The 21,250-nt window shown below is 42.0% G+C and overlaps 2 long non-coding RNA genes across 14 annotated transcripts in view; one reads left to right on the forward strand and one right to left on the reverse strand.

Annotated features, from left to right (window-relative positions):
• LOC105748168 (uncharacterized) overlaps nucleotides 1-21,250 on the forward strand; it is a 629,731-nt gene that overhangs the window by 567,929 nt on the left and 40,552 nt on the right. The gene's annotated exons all lie outside the window — the stretch shown is intronic.
• Nucleotides 1-21,250, reverse strand: part of LOC117202695 (uncharacterized) — a 197,410-nt gene that overhangs the window by 8,638 nt on the left and 167,522 nt on the right. For 2 of the 6 annotated variants that reach the window (XR_007479902.1, XR_007479900.1), the window contains exon 4: nucleotides 19,898-19,999. The exons of 1 other annotated variant lie outside the window; for it this stretch is intronic. This is a non-coding gene — a long non-coding RNA (uncharacterized LOC117202695). Of the gene's footprint in view, nucleotides 1-2,792; nucleotides 5,917-9,397; nucleotides 9,498-17,135; nucleotides 18,906-19,897; nucleotides 20,000-21,250 lie in introns of those variants that run through there. 3 more of the 6 variants (XR_004485183.2, XR_004485181.2, XR_004485182.2) reach the window with 3 other exon arrangements.

The raw sequence follows: 21,250 nt of genomic DNA on the forward strand, positions 1-21,250 counted from the left end.
AAGCTGGCCATCTGCAGGCCAAGGAGAGAGGCCTCAGCGGACACCAACCCTGTCAGCACCTTGATCTTGGGCTTCTAACATCCAAAACTGTGAGAAAAATCTGTTCAGTTACCCAGTCTGGGGCATTTTGTTAAGGCAGGCCCAGCTGACTTCTACACACTGTGTTTGAGTTGAAAGGTAAAGAGAAAAGCAGCCTTTGGCATCTAGGAGCTGGCCTGGAACTTATAGTTCTCCTGTTGGAACACAGATAATTTCACAGAACACGAACGTTAGACCAGGCCACTCCATGATCATGTCTGAGCTCAGAAAAGTCATGAACATTGTCCAAGCCACAAAAATAACCCAACATCCTCCTATCCTGGATAATATGAGTGATTTCTGCTGCTTTCCCAGTTTCAGCTTTAGCCTCACCCTATTCTTTCCTCTTTCTAGATGAGATTTATTCATAGAATTACCTTTACTTCCTGACAGCAAACAATCCGGAGAAAACCTCCACTTCCTTAAATCCACCCCCAAAACATCTAACATTAGCCAAAATCCTAGCATAAGTCCTGTCTGAGACTCTCACCGAGCTTCCCCGTGGTTCCCCACAAGCATTAAACCCAACTTGGTCAAATACAGGTGTGCTGTGTGTTCCTTGTGGTCATTGGCTGGAGGGCATTGACCAAAGTGTGAGCCTTTTTATGGTTTTTAATAAGGACTTAACATTGCTTATTGTTATGACCTGAATATTTGTGTCCCCCCAAAATTCATATTTTGATGCTAATTGGAGGTGGGGCCTTTGAGAAGTAATTAGGTTTAGATGAGGTCATGAGGGTGGGACCCTTACGGTGGGATTCATGCCCCTATAAGGAGAGGAAGATAGAGAGAGCTCACTCCGTCCATGTGCATGTATCCAGGAAAGGCCATGTGAGGACACAGCAAGAAGACGGCCATCTATAAGCCAGGAAGAGAGCTTTCACCAGGAACCAAATCTGTCAGCACCTTTATTTTGGATTTTCCAGCCTCCAGAACTGTGAGAGAGAAATGTCTGTTGTTCAAGCCATGCAGTCTATGGCATTTTTTTACAGCAACCCAAGCAGACTGATACTTAGCAGAGAAGTTGATACATTTTTCTTGTTTTCGAAAACGTTAGCACAACCTGGCCAGCAATTTGAATGTGAGGATCTTTTAAAATCAGTTTGCTAGTGTAAAGTGTGTCTTGTTTAAATCTGCATGCTTTATTCGTTTTTAGACTGACCATTTTCCCAGGCAATTTTTTCTACTACTATTTTCCTTTGTCAGCTGGTTGATAGTCAATTATGGAAAAATAATTTCTGTCACCTAGTAAAGGAATTTCAGGAGTCTGGAAGGGAAGAGAGGTATTCGTGGGGTTGTGATAGTGTAAGGATGTCTTTCACTCCTACTTCGGAAATCAGCCCATGGCCCGGACTTTGGGGCCCTCATAACAGAAAACAGTATTGCTAACTCCCCCAGACTGTATCAGTTGGGATAATTTTGGCTTAAAGTATAAGTAAACCTTGACCTAAGCAATAAGGTTATTTCTTTCACTTAATAAGAAGTCCGGAGGTAGGGCAGACAGCAGAGCTGGTTGATTCAGCCGCTCAAAACCGTCCTTCGGGATCCAGGTTTCAGTCTCTTGCGTCTGTTACCCCTAGTTTATGTAACTGGTCATGTGGTCGTAGCTGGTATTTATAACTACCTTCTTCCACTACCCATTCTGTATTTCCTTGGCCTTCAGTAAGTACCTCAGCTTGTTGTGGTTCTTTACCTGGTAGAGTGACCCAAACCATCATTCCAGAATCTGGGCCATGAGTAATCCTTCTTGGGTTGGGTTGTTGTAGTTTTTCATTGACCCGAATCCAAGGGCCTGGTAATACTAAAAGACTCCTTTCTTTGCCTGTTGATTCAGAGGCGTGAAGAGTCCAGAGGGGCCAGGCAACAGTCTTCACTTTCAGTTCAACAGAATCCTTGTGTATCTCCTGGTAGAAGCATTCCTCCCTTTGGAACTAAGACCTCTAGGCCAACGGGGTGTACAGTTAAGGAAACAAGATGCAAAAATTTTGCTAGTTGGGCACTAGGGGTAATGGTGAGTGGTGGCACTTCCAATCCCACTCCTTGATTCCTCTACCCATGAGTCCTGGCTGTGGGAGAAACAGTATCAAATATTAGACACTGATTCAGAGCACACACGGCCTTCTGGAGAACCTTGTCCCAGCCCTGCAAGGTACTGCCACTTATATGGTGCTGTAACTGAGTTTTCAAAGGCCATGACACCACTCTATCAAGCCAGCTGCTTCAGGGTAGTGGAGAACATGGTCAGACCAATGAATTCCATGGGCATGAGCCCACTGTGCACTTCATTGACTGCGCAGTGATTTTCCTGATTAGAACCACTGCCGTGTGGAATACCACAACAGGGGATAAGGCGTTCTGTAAGTCCACGTATGGTAGTTTTGGCAGAAATGTTGCATGTAGGGAAGGCAAGTCTGTATCCTGAATTTCTACTGTGTTAAGAACAAAATGCTGCCCCTTTCATGATGAAAGTGATCCAATGAAATCAATGTACCCGCCACCAGGTAGCCGGCTGATCACAGGTAGTGGTGCTATATGGAAGATCCCATGTTGATCTCTGCCTTAGGCAGATTGGATGCTCAGCAATGGCGGTAGCCAGGTAAGCCTTAGTGAGTGCAGGTCCTTGCTGTTGAGCCCAGGCATGACCTCTATCCCTACCACCATGACCACTTTCTTCATGAGCCCACTGTGGTGATGACAGTGGTAACTGGAGAAAAAGGCCAACTGGAGTCTATAAAACAGGATATCCTATTGTTAAAATCCTCCTCTGCTGAGGTCACCCTTAGGTGAGCATTTACATGGGACACAAATACCTTTGCGTTTTTTTGCCTATTCAGAGACACGTATCCACACAGCTCTTCCTGGAATCTCATCACTAATTTTCCCATGATATTCCTTCCAAGTCCCTGACCATCCAGTTAAACAACTGGCCACAGCCCATGAATCAGTATATAATCATATACTCACACATCTGGACTTTTCTCCTTCTAAGAAAAGTAAACACTGCTCAAATTTCTGCCCACTAAGAGGATTTCCCTTCACGCTGTCCTTCAGGGATGTTCCAGAAAGAAGGGCTATAGTTCTGCAGCTGTCCACTTTGGGGTGGTGCCTGTATACCGTGCAGAACCATCTATAAACCAGACCCTAGCCTCTTCTTGTAGGAGAGAGAAGGCAGTAGAGCAGAAGTGGCAACCATAGGCATTTTGAGCACTTCTTCATGTAACTTACTTGTGCCTTTATTATTGAAAATAGAATCATTAGCATTATTAAATCTAATCAGATTAGAGAGTCAACTCCCAGAACCAATTCAGAAAAATCATCCTTAAAGTTCTGTTCCACTCTCAGTAGTGGTGATGGTTGTATACAACATTGTTAATACACTTAATGCCACTGAGATGTACACTTGAAGATAGGTAAAATGGTAAATTTTATGTTATGTGTATTTTACCACAATAAAAAAACATAACTTACAAACAAGAAAAGAAATAACCCAGGATTGAATTAAGGCAGGAAAGTGGCAGGAAGGACTTGAATTCAGAGTTTAAATCAACGGGTCAAGCACTGATCAATTTGATGACCAGATGAACACAGGGTTTTAGAGTTTAAGAAATAAAGGGTAAGTCTGTTTTCTTTATACAGCAGGTTCTTATTAGCTCTTTATTTTATACATATTAGTGTATGTATGTCAATCCCAATCTCCCAATTCATCCCACCACCCCTGCTGCCCCTCCCCGCTTACCCCCCTTGGTGTCCATATGTTTGTTCTCTACATCTGTGTCTCTGTTTCTGCCTTGCAAACTGCTTCTTCTGTACCATTTTTCTAGAGTCCACATATATGCATTAATATGCGATATTTGTTTTTCTCTTTCTGACTTACTTCACTCTGTAGGACAGTCTCTAGGTCCACCCACGTCTCTGCAAATGACCCAATTTTGTTCCTTTTTATCGCTGAGTAATATTCCGTTGTATATACGTACCACATCTTCTTTATCCATTCATCTGTCAACGACCATTTAGGCTGCTTCCATGACCTGGCTATTCCATGACCTGGCAAAGTGCTGCAGTGAACATTGGGGTGCATGTGTCTTTTTGAATTATGGTTTTCCCTGGGTCTATGCCCAGTAGTGGGGTTGCTGGGTCGTATGGTAGTTCTATTTTTAGTTTTTTAAGGAACCTCCATACTGTTCTCCATAGTGGCTGTATCAATTTACATTCCCACCAACAGTGCAAGAAGGTTCCCTTTTCTCCATGCCCTCTCCAGCATTTGTTGTTTGTAGATTTTCTGATGATGTCCATTCTAACCAATGTGAGGTGATACCTCACTGTAGTTTTGATTTGCATTTCTCTAATAATTAGTTGAGCAGCTTTTCATGGGCCTCTTGGCCATCTGTATGTGTTCTTTGGAGAAATGTTTATTTAGGTCTTCTGCCCATTTTTTCTTTTTTTGGCGGTACGCGGGCTTCTCACTGTTGTGGCCTCTCCCGTTGCGGAGCACAGGCTCCGGATGCGCAGGCTCAGCGGCCATGGCTCACGGGCCCAGCCGCTCCGCAGCATGTGGGATCTTCCCGGACTGGGGCACGAACCCATGTCCCCTTCATCAGCAGGCGGACTCTCAACCACTGCGCCACCAGGGAAGCTCCTCCCTTCTTTTTCAATAGTTTGATTTCTTCTAGGACTTAGTCAAAATTCTTTTCAGCTTTTGGACCTATGATTGTATGCTAATTTGCACTTTAACATTTGTAATATAAAATTTTCTCCTTCTTAAAATTAAAGATTAAATATTAACCTACTTCTCCAGGTATAATTGTAGGGAATAACATACCGTTCTCAGAGATTTTGCTAATCTACCTTCTAATATAAATTCTAAACGGAGCCAAAGAATTAGCTTCAGCACATGCCTATAGCGTTGTGGTTTAGGCTTCAATCACTTCTCTGCTACCATCTCATCTAAAATCTTTTGCATGCTTTTCCAGAGATCATAGAAGTCATCCTATGTGGTGATTACAAATCCCACAGCCATCGGTACTTGCTATTCTGCTTTTTGCTGTCTCTTTGGGGCTCCACATAAGTGGCTGGAGGGAGTAAGGGGACCACTGGCAATTGAAATGCTCTGACCTTTTCTTCTGACACCGAGGAATCTGCAAAGTGAGTTTGTAGAGAGGGTCCAGTTTTCCCAGCTTCATGTTAGGTGTACTTTCTACCTTAAGTACAATTGTTCCCAAATGCTCAGGGATTGCAATATGATTTTCCCACCTTGAAAATCTATTAAAAAGAAAGAGATTCTTCTCTCCTCTCCACCCCTCCCCCAGGCACTGCAGATGGCAGTTAGCACCCCACACAGCCCCTCCCTGTAACATCATCAATTTTTTGCCTGCATTGCATCTACTTCACAGCTCAAGACATGCCAAATGACACACATTCTAAGTACTTGTTGCTAGCAACAAATCTGTCTTCCTAAGTGACCAAGCACGGGCTATATTTGAAATGTCAGAGCACTTCACTCTGCCCTGGCCCACTTCCTTTAGCTGAGACATCTCCAAGCCTTAAAGTAAGCTCATCTATGTTTGTGGGTTCTGCTTCTCAAGAGAGACACTCTGGATCAACTCTGCAAAATACAAAGTGACACGAAGCCAGGGAAAGGATCATGTCTTTCCCATGAACTCCCTTCTCCCCTGGAAAAATGAATATTATTAGTAATCCTCACCTTACAGGACAACTGGGAACACTTGCTGAGATCATTGAAGTATTAAAAACTGTCAGGGTGTGGCAACTGTAGATCTGGCATGTGGTCTGTGCTCCATACTCAAATCAGATCGTTCTGCTCCTTTTTTCATACTCTCTCTTAATTTTTAAAAATTAAAAAAAAAATTTTATTGGGGTATAGTTGATTTACAATGTTGTGTTAGTTTCAGGTGTACAGCAAAGTGAATCTGTTATACATATACATACCTCCACTCTTTTTTAGATCCTTTTCCCATATAGATCATTACAGAGTATTGAGTAGAGTTCCCTGTGCTATACAGTAGGTCCTTATTAGTTATCTGTTTTATATATAGTAGTGTGTGTCAGTCCCAATATTCCAATTTATCCCTGTCCCCCTTACCCCTCACTTAATTTTTTTATTGAAGTAAAATTCACATATTAATTTAACCATTTCAGAGTGATCAATTCAGTGTTATTTTGTACTTTCACAGGTTGTACAACCACATTTCTATCAAGTTCCAAAATACTTTTATCACCCCAAAAGGAAACCTTCAACCCATTAAGCAGTCACTCACCATTCCCGTCTCCCCCTGAGCCCTTGCAAGCGACAATTTACTTTCTGTCTCCACGGATTTACCTCTTCTGAATATTTCATATAAATGAAATCACACAGTATATGGTCTCTCGTGTCTGGCTTCTTTCCCTTAGCATAATGTTTTCAAGGTTCATCCATGTTGTAGCATATATCAGTACTTCATTCATTTTTATGGTTGAATAATATTCTGTTGTGTGGCTATACCACAAGTTGTCCATTCAACCGTTGATGGAAATTTGGGTTGTTTCTACCTTTTGGCTTTTGTGACTATTGCTGCTATGAACATGCATGTACATGTATTAGGTTTGAGTACCTGTTTCCAATTCTTTTGAGTATATACGTAGGTGTGGAATTGCTACTTGCTCTCTCTTTTATTTCTATTTCTTCTCTTAATGAGCCCATGTCTGTGGGAACTGTAACGATGTCCTGTTTTAAAATTCCTCACATTGTTTATTTTGGAAGTCTTAACAGTAATTTTAAAACTTTATTAGTATTTTAATGAACCAATCCATAGTTTTGTAGATTTATCTATTTATACATTTGAATTTGTTTTAATTAGTGCATTCTCTTTGGGTTCGTTTACTCCTCTTTTTGTAACTTCTGGAGAGGGCTGCTAAGCAGACACTGTCGGGGCTCTGCCCATATGCCCCCTTGCCGTTCTCATGCACACCAGCCTGAGTTCCAAGGGCCAACATCTGATTCTTTGTCAGAGGGCTGCCACTGAGCTGCCCGAACCCTCTTTGTGGAATAGTGGACTAGAAGTGCCTGGGAACTAACATCCGTGGGAGAAACCTTTAACCAAAGGCCGCAGGCCGTCAGGGTGTAAATATACCAATCTTCTCGTCCTTTGGCCAGGATAATTCTGGTGCATATTTTACGTAGTTTTATAGAGTATTCCTTGGTAATCAAGCTCCCGTCACCTGTTGTGATGGCTGCCTTCCCTTCTCTGTCTCACTTTCTGTTTGTTTCTACCTTCCCAGCCCTCCCTGTTATGGCTGAACTGTGTTCCCCTCAAAATTCATATGTTGGAATCTTAACGCCCAGTACCTCAGAATGTGACTGTATTTGGAGACAGGACCTTTAAATGAGTGATCAGTTTAAAGTGAGGTCATTGGGATGGGCCTTAATTCAATCTGACTGCTGTCCTTGGAAGAAGAGGAGGTCAGGGCACAGACAGCCACAGAGAGATGGCCATGTGAGGACACAGGAAGAAGGTGGCCGTCTACAAGCCAAGGAGAGAGGCCTCAGAAGAAATCAATTCCACCAACAGCTTGATCTCAGACTTCCATCTTACAGGACTGCGAAGAAATCAGTTTCTCTTGTTTAACGCGTCTGGTCTGGGGTACTTTGTTACGGCAGCCCTGGCAAACTAATTCATTCCCAGTAAACTGTGTGCCCTTGAATCACTGGCTTGCGATCTGCTTCTGAGGAGTGGAGTCCAAACTAAGATTCAAAGTTTATTGATTTTTTTCAGATTTTTCTTCTTTCCTAATATGCTCTTGAAGCCATAAATTACATTTTAAGCATGGCTATAGGTTTGATATGTAGTATTTGAGAGTATAATGATACGTTCTGATATGGAGTACTATTATTTAACTTGAACTATAATTTCTTCTTTGATTCTATGGATTGTTATAACTTGGAAGCATCTCACATTGGCCTTATATACACTCCAGCCATGACATGTGTCGCTTCTGCTCACAACCCAATGTCCAAAACCAGACATAGGGCTCTACCCAGCCACAAGGGAGCTGAAAGCACAGCCTACCATGTGCCTGGAAGGGATGGGGAAAACCATTAACCACATAAACCAGGCTACACAGAACATCCTTCTATGTGTTTCCTTTTGTGAATGTGCTAGAATTTCTTCAGAATAGAGGATAAACCTGGGAGTGGGATCATAGGTCGTCTTATGAATGTATCTTCCATTTTACTAGGAATTGCCAAGCTGCTCTCTCCAACACGGTTGTGGCAGTTTTCATTTCCACCAGCAGTGCCCATACATATTGCGCTGCCCCTTTACAACACAGTATGTTATCAGACTTAAAATTTCTTTACAAAGTGGTAGGTGTGAAACAGTATCTTTTCGTGGTTTTAGTTTGTGTTTCCCTGACTAATAGTCAAGGTTGGTCAAGTCACTTGTCCCATGTCAGTTTCTATTTGATAAAAACTAGTGGCTCATTCCCCAGTAGATGACATAGCGATCCTCTAAAAAAGAATCCACGCATTTGAGCAAGTCCTCACACATCTATTTAAGGAATGAGGTTGAATTTAAGAATGAACGTTATCAGGGGTCAGAAAACTTTTCTGTAAGGGATTTTTTTTTTCTTTGCTGGTCATATGGTTTCTTGCAACTACTCGGCTCTGTTTGTGTATAGAAAAAGCAGCCTTTGTCAATATGGTATAATCTTGCTCCAATACAACTACTTATGGACACTAAGATGTGAATTTGATATCATTTTCATGTGCTACAAAATATGATCCTTTTGATTTTTTTCCTCCAACAATTTAAAAATGTAAAAATCATTCTTGACTCAGGCATATAAAAACAGACAACGGGCCATATTTGGCTCGAGGGGCCCTGGCTTGTTGACCCCTGAACTATACCTTAGCTTGACCTGAAAGACTAAGAATAGAACGGAAGGCATCTGCCCCCTGTTAATGCAACTGTCTTTGCAATCGACACTGAGGGTTAAGGTCTTGGCTGGGTCTGTCAAGCTTCTTTCCTCCACTTTTGTACCTTATAAGGATTTTTTTAGATGAGTTTCATGAGCACATCTGGGTCCAGTGGTCCCAAAAGATTCATTCTGCATTCTGGCTGCACAGCTGCTTCACACAGCAAAGGCCAAAGGCACAAGCCTTGCAGTCTCTGGATAACCAGACCTAACTCATCTCTCACCAATGGTTCAAAAACCCCCATATTAGCCATCATTTGAATACACTTGTGAAGTGCTTTACAGAATGATTTGTCCAGAACAGCGAATGCTGTGTACCATCTTGTGTGGAAGAAGAGAAGACTCAATAATGACAACGACTCTTTCATCAAGAAAAAAGGGAAAGACTTAAGAAGGCTATGAGATTCTTCTTTGGTGGGTTGTCATGTGTTGAACAGGACGAAGGGGTTCTAGGAGACAAAACAGAGAATTGGGAACATTTGAGAAGATTGTGGACAAGTCCCCAGAGTTGCTTTTGAACACGTGTGTGTTATGTAAATATCACACAGGATCTGACTTATCCAAAGGATCTGACTTTGCAAAGCTGATATAATGATGCCTCAACATCACCATTGAGAAGAAGCATTGAGCTTCTCTGAAATGCTCTGGAGTTTATTCAGTGTGTAATTGGACATTTGCTACTGTCTCATTTTGGTCTAGTAGAAAACCACATATAGATCAAGTGAGTTTAGTTTCTTCCAGGCTTGGAATACCCTCTGCTCTCTGGTACTTTCAGGTATGGGGACTCAGATGAATACTGTGTGGTGCCCTAGCCTTATCTCTTTTTTTTTTTTTTTTTTTTGTGGTACGCGGGCCTCTCACTGTTGCGGCCTCTCCCGCTGCGGAATACAGGCTCCGGACGCGCAGGCTCAGCGGCCATGGCTCACGGGCCCAGCCGCTCCGCGGCATGTGGGATCTTCCCGGACCGGGGCACGAACCCGTGTCCCCTGCATCAGCAGGCGGACTCCCAACCACTGCGCCACCAGGGAAGCCCCCGCCTTATCTCTTGATATCACTTCTATTCTATCCTGAAACAATTTTGTTTGAGTGCAATATATCTGCTGATATTGTCAACTCAAGTTATTGCAGAATATAGATTAGGTACTGCATTCTCCCAAAGGCTGAGCAGAACCTTCCTTCTGTGAACATTCTCAGTAGTTTGTTTTCAAGGTGAGGAAGTAGGAAGTACAAGGGGGACAAGCATCAAGGCAATTTTTTTCTTTGTTCCTTTACTTGTGTTAGTGGGAACATTTCTATCAAGGAAGACAGTTCCCTTTCATTTTACCAGATCCAGAGAAGCTATGGAACTTCTGTTACCAATTCTTTACCCATAATTTATGTTAGTAACCCGGGACCTGGTGATAGAAGTTATGGATGAAAACAAAAGCTGGTGGCATTCTGAAAGGTGGGAGCAGACGCTCTCGAGAAAGATGTGTCAGAGCTATGCTTCTCTGTCTAAAACTTCTAATTGCCTTTTTGAGAATTGTCCTTCCTTTTGCGCCTTAGTTATCTTCACATTTACTGGCCACTGATAATGAAAGAAAGAGTGAAAGAAGAGGAAGATGCCTATATGGTTTCTGTGATGTTGAGGTGAATCTAGAAATCAAAGTCTTCCTTTCTTCCCATCTGTATTTGATCCCAAGTCAGATTTTTTTATGGTAAGCAATTTCAGGTTTGAGTAACGCACTCTAGCATATAATGCCCCAGCTGTTACAGAAGCAGGAGAAGTAATTCCTGTAGTAATTGCCGTAGTGGTATTTCTAAACTTCCTGCACACCGACACCTGTTGAGAGAGAGAGCTGAACAAGCACCGGAAGCCTAGAAGTGAATGAGAAAAATCCATTCGTCTGTGGAATATTTATTGAATAACTACTATTTTAAAGGCATTGGCTCATCACTCTGAGGAATGAATAAAAAATTAAAGGAAAGAGATAAATACAAAAAATATGGTAACAGGTTGGATGAGAACTGAAGAAGGGTAGTCAAGGATTCTGTGTCTCAGGTGATTCCAAAGGCAGATAGAACCTACCTAGCAATGTCAAAGATATTTGTTTTCTCTCCAATTTAGTGCCCCCTGTGGCTCTACCTTGCCCCTTAGACACTCAAATTTCACTCCTATTTCAGAGAGGAGACCAAAACTGATTCTTCCCTAGGTCCAAAAATGGGAATGTGTATCCTATTCTAATCCCTTGCTGAGGGAAGTGACTTGCTTTTCCCTGTGTTAAGGTTGAATATTTTCTATGGGCTATAATGAACACTTCCTGAAAAGTAGAAATCTAATGAGAGAGAGAGAGAGAGAGAGAGAGAGAGAGAGAGAGTGTGTGTGTGTGTGTGTGTGTGTGTGTGTGTGTGTGTGTGTGTATGGGGGATTGTAAGAAGTTTGTTTGTAGGATTAAATAGCTAGATTTCTTTTTTAAATGTACTAATTTTCACATTTGCTAAATTCTGAGTGAATCTAAACTATTTTGCCTCAGAGTTGATTTTCCTCATTACTATCAATTTTCTGCTCTGCAAGATTTTAAAAATAAGGTAGGTTTTGAAACGAGCACACACTGACTACCAACAAGAATAACCTTTTATCTGGGAAATGGAACAATGAGGAAGCTATTTGCATCAGAAATGACTCTATCATTAAAATATTCCACATCTAATCCATTTGCAGGGGAAGATCTTTACACTGTGTTTTGGCCATCTGCATATAGTTATGGAGTCACTATCTCTTAGGATATTCTTTCCTCTTTCCTGAGCTGGTGAAACCTAAGGGAATCACAAGAATCAACTTGACTCTATTTATTTGGATGTGTTTCACAGGGAATCCTTTGTATCAACTGAGTCACTCCCATCCAAGTATCCATGGGAAGTTCACATAACCTCATTTCCCTCTGTTAATGTTACTGAGTTAAGCACAAGACAGAAATATTCTTAGAAGATATATGGCTTCCTCTTCATCAGAGCTGGCCTAGAGTGGAGAAACAGAGCCCCTGGGGACAAAGCAAGACACTCATGAACTCTGGCCACTGTAAGACAAACAATGGGGACCTTATTCTTAATTTAGTTTCTAAGCAAAGGTTTTCCTGGTGACCTCGTTTCTCTGGAGCAATCACAATGCTCCCCTGATGGATTAACAACTTGCCCTGGTACCGTGAGTTCCCACTTTGTCCTCGCCGCCCATTTTCTTTCAGGAGATCTGGGTTTTTCTTCTAATTACACATTTTCTCCATAATTCTGCACAATAGTAAAAATAACTATAACTTCTATCCTCTTAAAACCTGGTAATCATTCAGCTAGAAGAAGGGCTACTGTTCGGCATAGATAAAAATAGTCTCCAATAGTGTCCTGCCTAGAAAGAGTCCCAAGCTTGAATTTACAGTGAGGACAACCCAAGGTCTCTCATGTTTAGGAAACCACCAAGCTGTGATGTTGCTTAGCCGGAAGTAGCTATTGTATTACACTGGGACTTATGAGCCCTGAGGGGTCCACACAGTTTATCTGGGGTGAAAGCTCCCACCAAAAGTGCACAATACCAACTTCCCCTGTCAATGAAGCCTTCACTGCATCACATCCACTGCCCCATCTTGTGAAGTGAGGAAAGTTCTCTGATAGGAGAAATGGAAAAGAGGGAAGAGGGAGGAGTGTGCAGGATAGAAAGGGAGGGGAAGGTGGTTTCCATAGAGACCTAGCCTTCCTCATGCTCTCATCAGCCAGTGGTCTAGAAGAGCAGTTTCTGAAGCCACTGGCTTAATTCCACAGCTGCCTATGGAAGCCCCAGGGGCACTGAGACATCAGCTGTTTTTCCACAAAAGAAGGTCCCCTAAATCACCCATGAAGAACAGTGTGCATGCTTTGCATATATCATATACCATCTTTCAATGGAGCCAATATAGCCAGGTGTTTTTTTTTCCATTATTAAAACACATCTCTGTTCTTGAGCAGCAGATGAAGTAGTTGGCCTGCACCTGGGGCCATGTTTTGTGAGAACTATGGTTGCTGTGGCTGTTGTTTTCTGCAAACATGTGGTTGAGTGTGTGTAAGTTGAATGTGAGTGTGATATGTCTCCACTACAATGCGAAAGGGACGAGGATAGTCTAAATTTGATATGGTCCTAAGGTTAGTGGATAAGCAGAATTACACTTCCTTCCTTCCTCAGGAAATGCTTGGTATTCATTCTGTGTTAAATTGTTTGATTCCAAAGATCTACTGGTTTGCTCATGGCTCCTCTTTATTTTTCTTATCCAAATGCCCTCCTGCTCTACTTATTTGCCCAGGAGAGGTCAACATTTGAGGACTTAGTAAATCAGGTCAGCCTTGGATTTCCATCACAGCTCTGACTGCTTATGTGAGCACTTTATATCACAGAGAAGGAAGTCTGGAGGACAGGACAGAGATAGCTCAGAGAGGTTTCCACATTTACCGAAGCATTATGTGAAAATATTCTCCCCAGCTCCCACTTCTATCCTCTTTAACCACACACATCCACAGAGATGAGCACTGTTGTCATTGATTGTGGCCACAATACCGGGTGGAGGCAGCAAGGCCAATTTACATGTACCCCACCCCGCCCCCACTGAAGAGGCGTGACACAGGCTAGAGGGGAAAAGAAAACACATGCAGGTACAGTAGAACGGCATTTTGCATATTGTGATTTGTCCATACATGTTAATTGAACTGAATTAGGTAAAAGCGAACGCAGCAAATATTTGCCTTGCACTAACATGCTTAGAAGTGGAATTTTGTTTCACTTTCCCTGTCATCTTGCAACATCTCCAAATATTAATCGAAATTTTGCGTAACTCCAACGTATATTTGTATTGGTATAAGATGGTGTTGTATTGAAAAGATTGGCACAGTTTTCTGATCAATTACAAGGCTCATATAGTTTTTAAACCTTACTTTTGAATGGAAGATTAAATACGGATTGGTGACACAATCAAAATTGGAGGTTGAGAGAGTTTTGCCCAGTCTAGATCCTGTTTGCAATCAAGATGTGGGATACTGTTTCAGGGAATTCCCAACAAGAAAGTATGAAATAAAAGCCAGATGAGTGAAACAAACAAAGAGCTATGGGAAAGCAAAGGAAGAGATGGTCATGTTTGTGAGAAAGTTCTGAGGAAATTTTCACAGAGAAGATAATGTGGGAGCAAAGGGCATGGATCTTACTGGTTTTGCCTTACACGGTGCCTAGAGCCAGCTTAACAATTAGCCGATTCTCAATGAGTAGTTATTGAACTTATAATGGAAGGAAGGGCAAGGAGATAAGAAGCAAAGTTTTACTCTTGGAGCATATCCATATTTAGAGGGCAGGGGGAGGAAAAGGAAGAACACAAGAAGGTTGCAAAGAAGTAAAAGAGGAAAACGGGATAGAAACTCATGCAAAGTATGAAGACATCTCAAAGAGAACTTGTTGGACAATATTTTCTAATGCTGTAGAACGGTACTATTTAAAGCATGATCCTCAGACTAGCGGCATAAATGGCACCTTGGAGCTTGCTAGAAATGAAGGTCTTCGTGCCAGCTCCAGAGCTACTGAATCACAATCTTCTGGGGTGAGGGCCCGGAAGTCTGTTTACTAAGCTCTCAGAGGGATCTGTATGCACAGCTGGAGTTTGAGAATCAACATTGTAGCATACTTCTGGAACATGAGTTGCTGCTGGCATAACTTGAGTTCTCTGATTCTGAGAAGATTTCAAGAATTTGGTTCTAGGGTCCTCCCAGAACTATGTTGCAGGGAAATTACTATACTAAATTGCTAATGTTTAAATTATATTTAAATGGTTCAAGATAAACAGTTTGTGCCATGATTATTTCTTTTTTTCTTCTTTTATCGAAGTATAGTTGATTTACAATGTTGTGTTATTGTAGTTTCAGGTGTACAGCAAAGTGATTCAGTTATATATATATATATATATATATATATATATATATATACTCTTTTTCAGATTCTTTTACATTATAGGTTATTACAGAATATGGAGTATAGTTCCCTGTGCTATAAAGTAGGTCCTTGTTGGTTACCTATTTTACATGATTTATTTCTTCAAATCTGTTTTGTAATGCCTCACTTCTATCCCCACCCACACCCCAGCCCTGTGTAGCTGCAGACGCAGGGCGCAGTCCAGGGTGGGGAGAGCAGGTCTCAAGTGCGACTGCGTTTAAAGCGCTTGCCAAAGGGGCTTCCCTGGTGGCGCAGTGGTTAAGAATCCGCCTGCCAACACAGGGTACACGGGTTCGAGCCCTGGTCTGGGAAGATCCTACATGCTGCGGAGCAGCTGGGCACGTGCACCACAACTACTGAGCCTGCGCTCTAGAGCCCACGAGCCACAACCACTGAGCCCACGCACCACATCTATTGAGGCCCACGCGCTCTAGCCCGTGCTCCGCAACAAGAGAAGCCACCACAATGAGAAGCCCACGCACCGCAACGAAGAGTAGCCCCTGCTCACCGCAACTAGAGAAAGCCCGCACACAGCAAGGAAGACCCAACGCAGCCCAAAAATAAATAAATTACTAAATTAATTTTTTAAAAAAGAACATCAATTAATATAAAGATGCAGCCGTTATAGATTTTTCATGTGAACATCATTGCTTTTGATAGGGATCAGGAAAAACCCTTTATAAAGGGGGACTAGTGTAAACATCTCCACTTTGTTCTGGGTCCTCAGACCATGGCCAACCTCACTGTGGTCATTTCCTGTACTGAACACCAGTTCGTGCTCTGTGGTGGTTCACGCCAGGGTGGTTGTTCCAGATCAAGGCTGTGCTCCCAGCAGCAAGGAGTTCTCTCTCTCTTTGCTAATGTGTTTGTTCACAACTCAGACTTCAGGGTCCAGGACCAGCATCAGCCGTCTTTGTGTCGCCCTAGCTAGCTGTCTCAGTGTGCTTCTGCATAGATCTATATACCATATAGAATGCAGTTTACAAAGGTTACTCTACTGTCGGGTCTTGCAAAACCATCTGCTGCTGCAGAGATTAGAACCTGGGGTGGCTTCTCTGTGCTGCTGTGAAAGGAGGTTTTAGAAATCATCCTGACTTTGGGAAGGTAGAGGAATCTCTCTAGGCTGTGAGTTAACACAAGGCTTTCCCTTAACTCTATAGTTTCCTGTCTGGTATTGCTCCATCAATGGAATATTATTCAGTCCTAGAAAGGAAGGAAACTCTGACACATGCTACAACATGGATGAACCTTGAAGGCATTATGCTAAGTTAAATAATATGATTCCACTTATATGAGGGACTTAGAATAGTCAAATTCATAGAGACAGAAAGTAGAACAGAGTTTACAGGGACTAAGGGGAGGGGGTTATGAGGAGTTAACTGTTTAATGAGTACATTTCCTTTTGGGGTGATGAAAAAGTTCTGGAGATGGATGGTAGTAACGATTGCGTAACTCTGTGAATGTACTTAACGCCACTGAACTATACACTTAAAAATAGTTCGTATGATAAAATTTTATCTTATGTATATTTAGCTACAGTGAATGATAATTTTTTTTTTTTTTTTTTAATTTTAAAGCTCATTGGAGGCTCTGAGCTCATGTGTGGGGCTTACATGCTACGGAGTCAGCCATTTCTTTGGGGACCCCTCATTGTCAATTTCCTAAGATTTTCCTCTTGGACGAGTTGGATTCTCCAGGGAAAGACTTTCCAAACTCTTACCTGAAGGATAGAGATAAACAGAGTGGGGGAAGAGGGCATAGGTCTTGGCAGTCAGTATGGAAACGTTTATTTAATCTTCCTCCAATCCGATTTAGTCCTCCTTTCATTAAGGTACTCCTGCCCCAAACTGTATCTGGTGTAACCCCTGTGTGGAGACCTTCTCTGTTACTCCTCTAGCGAATAGACCCTTAGGTTTCTGCTGTGTAGAGGAGGGCTACAAAGACATTTCAAGTCTTAAACAGATTTGTGACCAATCCTCCTGTTTTCACTCTGCACCTTAAGCCCTCCTTCTAGAGGTAACTGATGTCACCAATTTCTTTTCTTTTCTGTTTTTTTTTTGAATTCTGAACATTTATGTCCATTCTTTTTTTTTTTTTAAACCTCTTTATTGGGGTATAATTGCTTTACAATGGTGTGTTAGTTTCTGCTTTATAACAAAGTGGATCAGTTAAACATATACATATGTTCCCATATCTCTTCCCTCTTGCATCTCCCTCCCTCCCACCCTCCCTATCCCACCCCTCCAGGCGGTCACAAAGCACCGAGCTGATCTCCCTGTGCTATGTGGCTGCTTCCCACTAGCTATCTGCCTTACGTTTGGTAGTGTATATATGTCCATGCCTCTCTCTCGCTTTGTCACAGCTCACCCTTCCCCCTCCCCATGTCCTCAAGTCTGTTCTCCAGTAGGTCTGTGTCTTTATTCCTGCTGATGTCACCAATTTCTGAAACTTTTGGGATTCTTCAGTGTCACCTGATCCCCTTTCTGGCTTAAGATTCATCTTTCTTAGGTTGGATAAGCCAGTTACCATTTGTTTATCTGCCTTCCAGCTTCTAAAACGTTATTACTATTTCCTTCTCTCTCATTACCTTTGTTTTCAGGGGCTTATGCAAGAAAAAAAAAATCCTTCACCGTTGTTTTAGTGAAGCCTAGGACAGAGCAATAGTTAACATGTATGTTCAGTCCACTGTCTTTGCCGGTAAAACTTTTCTGTAGTGTTTACAACGCCACTTAAAAAACTGTTGTGATTCCTTAGGCTCAATTAAAAGAAGGAAATCATCTGAAACAAAGAAAGTGGTGGTGGTCAGTGAACGCTGGAGTACTGTTTTCAGTTCCGGGAACAACCCTTAACACTAGAAAAACTGAAACTATTTAGATGACAGTGACTAGAATATTAATGGCACAATTGAAGGGATTAGGGAGGTTTTCAACAGAGAGTGGAAATTTCCAGCAGTTGACCTCAGATATTTGAAAGGCTGCTGTTCATTCATTCATTCATTCGATAAATGTTTAGTGAGTTCCTGCCGTGTGCCAGGAGGAAGTTTTCCAACATGGGAACACAGTAGTGAACATGACCGATTCTTAATTCTTGTGGAGCTTACATTCTAGTGGAGGGAAGAGTGATTTGCTCTGGATGGACCCACTGTAGAAATAGAGCAAATGGATAAAATCCATCAGGAAATAAATTTCAAGTTAATATAAAGAAGATCTTTAAAGTGTTTGAGTTATTGAGGTGTGATGGACAACCTCTTCCATGCCCTCAGAAGGCTATGGAAACTAGGATATGCCCAATAGAAGCAGAGCAGAGAGGTTAAGTTGCACAGCCTCTAGCTGGAATCCCAACTCTACTCCTTGCTGACGGTTGACTTCGGTCAAATCACTTAACCTCTATGAACCTCTGTTGTTTCATGTGTAAAATGCAGCTAATATAATATACCGTGCAGGGTGTTGTGAAGATTAAATAAATTACTCCGTGTAAAGTGCTTGGAAAAGTATCTATAGTACAAAGTAAGGGCTACATAAGTGCTGCTAATATTATTTCTTTTTTTTTTAACCAACTTTTTATTTTGAATAAATTTCAAACCTATAGAAAAGTTGCAAAAATATCTATATACTCTTTATCTAAATACCCCGGCTGTTAACATTTACCTCCTTTGCTTTAACTCTCTGGTGTGGTTTGTTTGTTTGTTTGTTGCTGGAACATTTGAGTACTAGTTTAGCTGTCAGGACACTTCAACCCTACATACGTCTTATTTATATGAGAATGGGGGCATTCTCCCACATAACCACGGTCTAATCATACAAAATATTATTGATACAATCCTCCTTTCTAATATGTAGTCCGTGTTCAGTTTTCCTCAGTTGTCCCCATATGTCCTTCCTGGCTTCTGAAAAAAATCATAATCCAATCAAGGATCAGATGTCACACTTAATTGTTATATCTCTTCAGCCTCTTTAATCTAGAGCCATTCACTGGACTTTTTTGTCTTTTATGGCATTGGCATTTCTGAGGAATCTAGGCCATTTTTTTGTCTGTTGTATCTCAATTTGGATTTGTCTGATTCTTTCCTCATGATTAGATTCAAGTTTAACATTTCTGACAGAAATACTACACAAGTGTGTGGCTTTCTCACTACGTCACATCAGGAGACGACGTCAGTTTACCCCATTTGGTTAAGGCGGTGCCTGCCACCTTCCCCTTGGTATTAATAAGTCACCTGTGGTGTCACATTTGAGACTGTGAACGTCCTGTTCTCTGGACAGTTTCTCACCCAGTGATTTTAGCATCCACTGATCATTCTCTTATTATTCCACAATGGGCACGGCACAGTCAACAAGATGAACAGAGAAGATAACTGGTCCAGGGAAAAATTGCCAGAGTATAATGGGGGCTTTATAGCCGGTAGTTAGTCCCACTTAGTAGAAGAGACCATAACCTTTGATATAAATGCACATTTCTCTGACAACTGTTAGCTGAATGACACTGAGTAAAATTCTTTAAACCTAATACTCTGTAAAATGGGAATTATAATTTCCATATCCCGAGGTTCATTTGTGGATTGAATACAAAGGGACCGGATGATGATAAGGGTGATGATGAGGACGATGATGACAGATGCAGTATCACAGGATCAAGAGGATTAAATTATCAACTAACTTAGTGGCAGTTAGAGAAAGAAAGAATGAAATGGACACAAGAGGCAGGATGTAGGGAAAAGGCCTTGCTTCACAACTAATCAGATATGAGAAACGAAAGACACAGGGAAGCACAATGATTAAATATTGGTTGAATGCTGCCTATGTGCCAGTCATTCTCCAACTGGTACATTTAATCAAAGAGTGATGATGACTTTCAGATTTATGGAAATTATGGCCTTACCTCCTGGGTCTGGACAAATTACGAAGGGCAGAAGTCAGGAGAAGGAGATGAAGAGTTTGATCTTCTTCGTATGCCACCTGAATTGGTGGTGATACATCTAGTCTGAAATGTAATGCAGAGCTGGTCATCATCAACATTGGACTGTTTGCATAACAATCTCCTGAGAAACTTATTAAAATTGTAAATTTCTAAGCTAAGCTAACCCTTCAGAGATTCTGATTCTATATGTCTGGGGTGAGGTTTTAGCCCACCGTCAAGGTAGATAAAGTGTTACATGAGCCAAAGAAGTCAGCTCGGGGGTTGAAAGTCGATTTGAGTGTTATCAGATTATAGACAGTAATCGTATACTTGGGTGTGAGAGCATTGGCCTGAATCCTGGTTTATAACAAGAAGAATAAGGCAGCAAGGTCTTTTACAGATAAGTTGAGGCATTATGTGCACGTTCCTGAATTGACACAGGAGTAGCCAGAAAGTTCTGACGCCAACTCCGAGAGCTGCTCTTCAGATCCGTGCTGTCCCTAGGTGGCCGCTAGCCACACGTGATTCAACCAGAATTAGAGAAGCAAGAGTTGATGGACTTTTAAGACACACTTCTGAGTACTCAGGGTCATTAAACAACAACGACAACTTTTATTATGGAAAATATAAATTGAATTGAATTTACATTTAATTTTAAATGAATTATCTAGCCTATTGCAGGTGTTCAGTAACCATGTGTAACTAGTAGCTGTTAGATAGGACAGCACAGATGTGGAACATTTCCGCCACTGCAGAAAGTTCTATGGGACAGCACTGCTGAGGAAGTGTTGATAGCTTGCCAAAAGCCCACTCATAGTACAAAGTAGTTGTCACCGGCCTCACTCTAGAGGCTAGGAAAGACAATATTTAGTGAATAAAGGACGATTTTAGTTGGTCTTCTTGCCCACTGAAGGCAAAAAGACTGTAACAAGCAAGGAGGTATTTGATGAAATGAAGAAATGGCATCCACGTATGTTCATTCCCCTTCTTTGGTGTGGGAAGGGCGAGACGGGAACTGAGCTTCTAAACTCCGTGGCCCCAGGAGCAAAAGCTCCCTATGACATCCTCAAGGGAGTGTTCTAGGATCCAGTGTCGGATTCTACTCTCCTCCTGGCCTTCCCCTTCTCCAGGCAGCCCAATTGCCACGATGGTTGGCAGTGCCCAGGTGTGACGCCAGGTAGCTGCACTTCCCCTCTGTGTGCGCTCTGCTGGTCTCCTCTCAGTGTAGTTTGCACTTCTCGCCCTTGCGTGCTGCAGTAGTTAGGTGCTGTTTTGTCCCCTGGAGGAAGCCCATATTGTTCTGTTCCTACCAGAGGAAAAACAAATCAAGAGCAA

This window comes from Orcinus orca, chromosome 10 (genome assembly GCF_937001465.1).
Source record: "Orcinus orca chromosome 10, mOrcOrc1.1, whole genome shotgun sequence".
Lineage (NCBI taxonomy): Eukaryota > Metazoa > Chordata > Mammalia > Artiodactyla > Delphinidae > Orcinus > Orcinus orca.